This window comes from Ictidomys tridecemlineatus, chromosome 3 (genome assembly GCF_052094955.1).
Source record: "Ictidomys tridecemlineatus isolate mIctTri1 chromosome 3, mIctTri1.hap1, whole genome shotgun sequence".
Lineage (NCBI taxonomy): Eukaryota > Metazoa > Chordata > Mammalia > Rodentia > Sciuridae > Ictidomys > Ictidomys tridecemlineatus.
This window is the reverse complement of record NC_135479.1, coordinates 147,229,490-147,236,202: the sequence shown is the minus strand read 5'-3', so window position 1 is coordinate 147,236,202 and position 6,713 is coordinate 147,229,490.

Genomic DNA, 6,713 nt, shown 5'->3' with positions numbered 1-6,713 from the left:
GGTGCAATTGTATGGAATCTAAAATTTTCTGGCAATAGTTGCCATAAGAATAACTTTATGCCGGGTGGCAGTGTCACATGACTATAATTCCAACAACTCAGGAGTCTGAGGCAGGATTATCACAAGTTCAAGGTCAACCTCATCAATTTAGTGAGACCTTATCTCAAAATTTAAAAATTGATGGCTGGGTGTGGTGGCACATGCAGCAGCTTGGGAAGCTGAGGCAGGAAGCCTCAGCAATTTAGCAAGACCGTGTCTCTAAACAAAATATAAAAAGGGTTGGGGATGTGAACTAAGTGGTTAAGCACCCCTGGGTTCATCCCTGGTACCTACCCCCTCCCCCTCCCCCAATGGGTTGGGGGTGTAGTTCAGTGGTTTAGTACCTTTGGGTCCAATCCCCAGTATTTAAAAAAGAAAAAAAAAAACATTGTTTTTTAATTCTCATAGCTCTAGAAGTCAAATTAAGTAAAATGATAACCAGATGTTAATTTTTAAAACATAGTTACTTTTAAACTATATGGTCTTTTTTACTTTTTGTACCAGTGTAAAAGAATGTTACAAGTGAAGGTAAAGGTATGAATAAGGGTACTCATTATAGTAGTTTACTCACTAAAATCAGGAAGTAAATATTTTCCTATGAAACCATATAGCCACTAAAAAGAATGAACTGACAAGAAAATATATTCGTGCTGTGTTAAATATAGGGATTCTTTTTTTTTTTTTTTTTTAATGGGGTCAGGGCAGGGGTATGTGTAAAGGAAAATGGAGCTAACATATAGTGCTATGTGCAGACACTGTTTTAACTCCTTTATATGTGTTAATTAAGCTTTTCTGGCAAAGCTTTGAGGTTTGTGTGTAAGTTTATATATATAAAATAATAAGAATTACAGTGGGTATAAGAGTTACAGTGATCTAAATGTTACAATGGAAAAAGATATTTCCATTTTGAAAAAAGAATCAAAAGGACATTTAATGAATTTCATGTAGAAATTACCTGCAGAAATTGTGGAGTGATATAAAAAGCAAGCTCTTTTTATGTTAATGTTAGGATTTTTTGGTGTGCTTTATTTTATTATATATTTTTTGCATCCTGGGCTAATCATTTCCTTAGATAAACATCTCTGAATTTATACTCAATAGGAAAATACAATTTAATATGTAAAGTTTTGACTGTTACCTCCATATTTCAATAATGTATAATAAAACAATAGAGTTTGATATTTATCAGTCAGGGTTGTCTCAAGTTGGACAGTAATTTGATAAGGAAATCCAGTCAGGGACAGAAAAACAAAAAAATGGTAACACTGTCAATTATTAAACTCTGAAGCTCTTAGTAAGGGCAAACTTATATACCAAGGAGATAGATACATGTAGTTGCAATGTCTCTTTACCCCAAGACAACTGAAATTATCATCCCCCACAGCCTTTAATAATGAATAGCCAGGAACATGGTTTCTCTGATTATGGTTGACTATATTAGTATAATTCAAATGTAAGCTGCTTGATTTAAATTTAAACCTTTATTATGATTTAAATGAAACACTATTTTTTTAAATTTGAGATGAAGTGTCTCAGGTTGTCCAGACTGGCCTCTAACTTGCAAGCCTCCTACCTCAGTTGCCCAAATTAAATGGAACTCTTATCCTAACATGGTGAAATACTTGTAGCAAATTAAAGCACAGACAACAGTTAATTCAGTTTCTCTTTCCCCATCTTGCCAAAGTACTTCACTTCTACTTGTCTGACTGAGGAGAAATAATTGAATATTTTATGATTCTATTGGTATTGAGAGAATTGGACAGTAAATGGGAACAAGATTGGGAAGAGCAAGTTCATTTTCTTCTGTTCTACTGGTTGGCTGTATGGCTAGATTCCCAGCCAGAACCACAATAGAAAGACTTAAATATGTACTTTCTTGTTCTCTTTATTTCCAAGTTTTAAAAAAGGAACTAGGAAATGACAATTTCTTTTTCTCTTTATTCCTGAGCTTTAAAAAAGATCTAGGAAATGAGGATAAAAGACTAATATGAAATTCTTTAGAATTTAGAAACTGATATAATTCTGGGTAACCTATTTGTGTAGCATTTTGTTTTCATCAAATCTATTTCACATGTATTGTCTTTATTTATTTATTTTTGGTACCAGGGATTGAACCTAGGGGTGCTTAACCACTAAGTCACTTCCCCAGTCTTTTTTTTTTGACACCCCATCTAAGTTACTTAGGACCTTGCTCACTTGCTGAGACTGGCTTTGAATTTGCAACACCCCCCCCACCCCCCCACCCTACCTCAGCCTCCAAGGTTGTGGGGATTACAGGCATATGCCACTTTGCGTAGCTCACATGCATTATCTTTAACAGAGATGGATTACTGTCATTTTTTTTTAATAAAAAATCTTGGAAATGAGAAAGATTTTTAGAAGGAAACCAGCCTTAAGGTAAATACACTATCTATTCTGTTTGTTCTTTCTGCTATAAAAAAAAATCAAACTCTGGACTAGATAAGTACAGATACTCTCAAAATTTGTAAAATCAAAATGGGTTTGGAAGAGAAAAGAATCATGAAATGTTCCTTTGGGAAGAGGAAAAAGAAAAGAAAATTGCTCTTGGGGAAGAGCAATTTCATTTTCTTTTGAGATTAAGGGATGAACTAATTTTGGCATGCCCTGGAGAGCAAGATCAAGTACCCTAGCTTCTCTTCAGAAAGAGCTTCATGTCGTTCTGCGCACCAGAGACAGCCTTTCCTATTCCAGTTACAAAGCAGCCAGACCAGTGCATGATCCAGTTTCAACAATCAACCCATAATTCCATTATACAGAAGTGTATAATTGCCCACCTAATGTAAATACGTGTGCAAAATTAGGAAAGAAGGCTACTGCCAGGTTATAAAATGCCATGAATCATGACATACAAAATGGTTGTATGGCTTTGTTGTTGCTGTTTTTCTATGAATATGTTAACTATTTTGAAGTAATTTTGATAGCAGCGATTGAACCCATGGGTGCTTAACCACTAAGCCACTTTTCCAGTCCTTATTTATCCAATAAGAAATATATATAATAAAAACTGGAAATCCTCAGTTCCCACCATGCCATGATGTTCTTCCCTGAGGTAAACATAGTTTAATGTACTATCCTATACCTCTTCTAGGCCTTTAGACCCCCCACATGCACAGATACTACATTATTATTATTATTATTATTATTTACAAAATTATTATAGTTTGGATTTGGGATGTCCTCCAAAGGCTCATGTGTTGAAGGCTTTATCCCCAACGCATCAGTGGTCAGAGGCGGGCCTTTTGGGTAGTGATTGGATTGAGAGCTCTGATCTTGTCAATGGGTTAATCCATTGATAGGTTCATAAATTGGACCATTGGGAGGTTGTGGAACTAGGAGGTGGAGCCCAGTTGGAGAAAGTAGATCCCTGGAAGAGGGTGTATCTTCCATGGCCCAAGCCTTGCTTACTCTGCTTCCTGGCCATGGTGAGATGAGGAGCTCTTCACTACCACATGCTCCCTGCCATGATGTTCTGCCTTGCCTAAGGCCCAAAGTCATGAGGCCATGTGACTATGGACTAGAACCTCTGAAACTGAGCCAAAATAAACCTTTTCTTTTTAAAATTGGTTTTCTCTGGTATTTTCTCACAGCAACAGAAAGCTTATGAACATGATGTAAAATGCCTGTTATTTAAAAAATAGGACTAGATAGAATTTTTTGATGTAGTGGTATGATGGTTTATGTAACAATTCCCTTAATTGATGGATTGTCACTATTACAGTGCTTATAAGAATTGTGCTTATGTTTTTATTCTATTTATTTCTGTAAGAGAATCGTAAAAGAAATAGCTGAACAAAGGATATATTAGTCTGTTTTGTGTTTCTATAACAAAATATCTAAGTCTGGATACTTCAGTAAGAAAATAGGCATATGCATCATTTTGGAGGCAAAAGTCCAAGATCTGGCTTCTTTGCACCACAACATGGTAAAGAAGTGGAAAGTATTTGGCCCTGTGCACAGGAGGCCAAGTATGTTGAGTGGACTTGTTTTATAATAACCTATTCTTGGCAAGAACTAATTTGTTCCAAGAGACCAGCATTAATTCCCGCCAAGGGCAATGCCCCCTGATGACCTAATCAATCTTTCACTAGGCCCCATCTCTTAAAATTTGCTACCTCATTACATTGGGAACCAACCTTTCAGCACATGAACCCATGGGGACACATTCATCCAAACCAGAGCAAATGACATATCTGATTTAAATTTCAGTAGATACTGCCAAATTGCTCTTCAAAAAGATTGTTGGGTAATTTTAAATGGAAGAACAACTTGTATTGAGACTGGATTACAGTTTAAACTCAAAGATTATTAAGGCTATATAAATAGTTCTATTGAATAATTTGGTCTAAAGACCTGTGTGAGTCAGTGAGGATGGAGAGGTGGGAACAGATTTGAGAAACTTTTAAGAAGTAGCATGAATGGGATTTGGTAACTTTGGATAGGATAGTCCCTTGGCAGAATCTCAGATTTCTAGTTGGACAGTGGTTCCATTCACTATGACTGGAAAGGAAAGAGAGAAGCAGATTTTGTTCCTGTTTCAGATTCAGTAGATGGCACTACCATTTCACCTACAAGCTCCAGCTAAGATGTTTTAACAATTGGCCATCCTTTCTTATTTTCATCCTATGTCAAATTTATAAGCAAGTTCTGTCAGACTCGAAATATAATCTAATTTATATAACCTAATTTTGAAGATAGAGCTGACAGAACTTGCTGATAAATTGAAAATATATTCTAAATCTGACCTCATTACTTCCACCACTACCATCCTATTCTCAACCTCATCAACTCACCTTGGCTACTGCAGCAGCTCCCTGATTGGTCTCCCCACCACCACTCTTCTTCTGTCCCACCTATATACAGAATTTTAACCATTCCGCCCCCCCCCGCCCCCCCACCGAGGAATCTTTTAAAAATGTAAACCAGATGATCTAACTCTTTCATGTCCTTCCTTCCTTCCTCCCTCCCTCCCTCTCTCCCTCTCCCTCCTTCCTTCCTTCCTTCCTTTCTATCTTTCTTTCTTTCTTTTCTTTCTCTTTTTTTTAACATCTGAACCTTTTACCCTTTCAACAGTTCTACATGGCCTGACCCCTGGCTACCTGCATCTCCTACTATTCTTGTTAACTACTCACCATATTGACATTCTCCCTGTTTCTCAAATAGGCCAACCTTTTTCCTGCCTTAGGTCTTTGCCTGTGTGTTTTCTCTGCATAAAAGTCTCTTCTCTACTCTTGTCCTTGTCATTTCATTCACTTCAAAGCCACTTCAGAGAAGCCAGCTCTGTTCCCCTATTTAAAGTCATCTCTTACATTCACTATCATATTTTATTGATATTTATTTATTGTAAAACTACTCTATGAAAAGAATTTCTTAATTAGTTATTTATATCTATCAGTTTCTCCCCTTAAAAAACTATAAGCCCCTTGAAGGCAGGATACTAAGATATAGAGTTAATCCTGATGCATAGCAGCCTCTCAAATATGAAATGGATGGATGGACAGATGAATTAGCACTAGGGGAACATAAAATTTTCACCACCAAGGCTGATCATTTTGTTCCTGCCTGAATTACAAATTAGCTAATTATGTTCTTAATCTGTTAATCATATTCATTTGTGGTTCATGGTACCAAGGACTGTGTCTCCAGGACTATCAGCAGGGGGTGCTGGAATATAGCTTCTAGAGCACAGATAGACATCTAGAAGCTTCAATTCTGGGAGCCATTGTGAGTACTTTGGGGCTACACTGTCTAATAAAGTAGTCACTGGCCATATATGCCTATTGAGTACGTGAAATGTATCTAGTCCAAATTGAGGTGTGCTGTAACTATATAATCTATGCTAATTTTTGAAGACTCAGCATGTAAATAAAGAATGTAAGATGTCTTAATTTTTAATGATTATTTTGAAAAGATAATACTGTTGCTATGTTAGATTAAAGAAAATACACTATTAAAAATATTTTAACCTCTTTTACCTTTAATGTGGTTATTAGAACATTTAAAACTGTATAAATGGCTCGTATTTGTAGCTTGCATCATGTTTTTCTACTGGACAGTTCTAACTCAAGGGCTGGTTACACAGGTAAGCTTATGTATTGGACTTAATAATTACTTGCATTTTTTCTCCACATGCACATTACTGACCTGAATGCTGTGCCCACCCTCTTCTTATCCCCAACCCTCTACCAGAGGGTAAGTTTTTATTTTGTGGGTAAGTTCCTTGTTCTTGGGAACCATTATGGATTTTGCTTCTGTTTCTCTCTCTCTCTCTCTCTCTCTCTCTCTCTCTCTCTCTCTCTCTCTCTCTCTCTCTCTCTCTCGCCAAGGTGTGGGGGTGGTTGAGGTGGGGTGTTTTGTTCATTTGGTTTTTTTTTCCTGAAGTAGAATAGAATGGAGGGAAACTGGCAGTGATTATATTAAGGAACCAGAAAGTTTTAAGTTTCTGAGACTAATGGTATGATATTGAAAAAGATTGCTGAGTTCTGGGTAATAGAGGAACCTGTGTACCTTATGAAACCATGCCAGAGATGGGGGAGCTAAGGGCTGGTCCCAAAGCAGAGGACAGTTGGAAGCCCAATGTGTTGATCTGTATGAATTATATTAATATACATTATTTGCTGAACAGCTCATGCATTTACTATCTTGCACTCACTCCC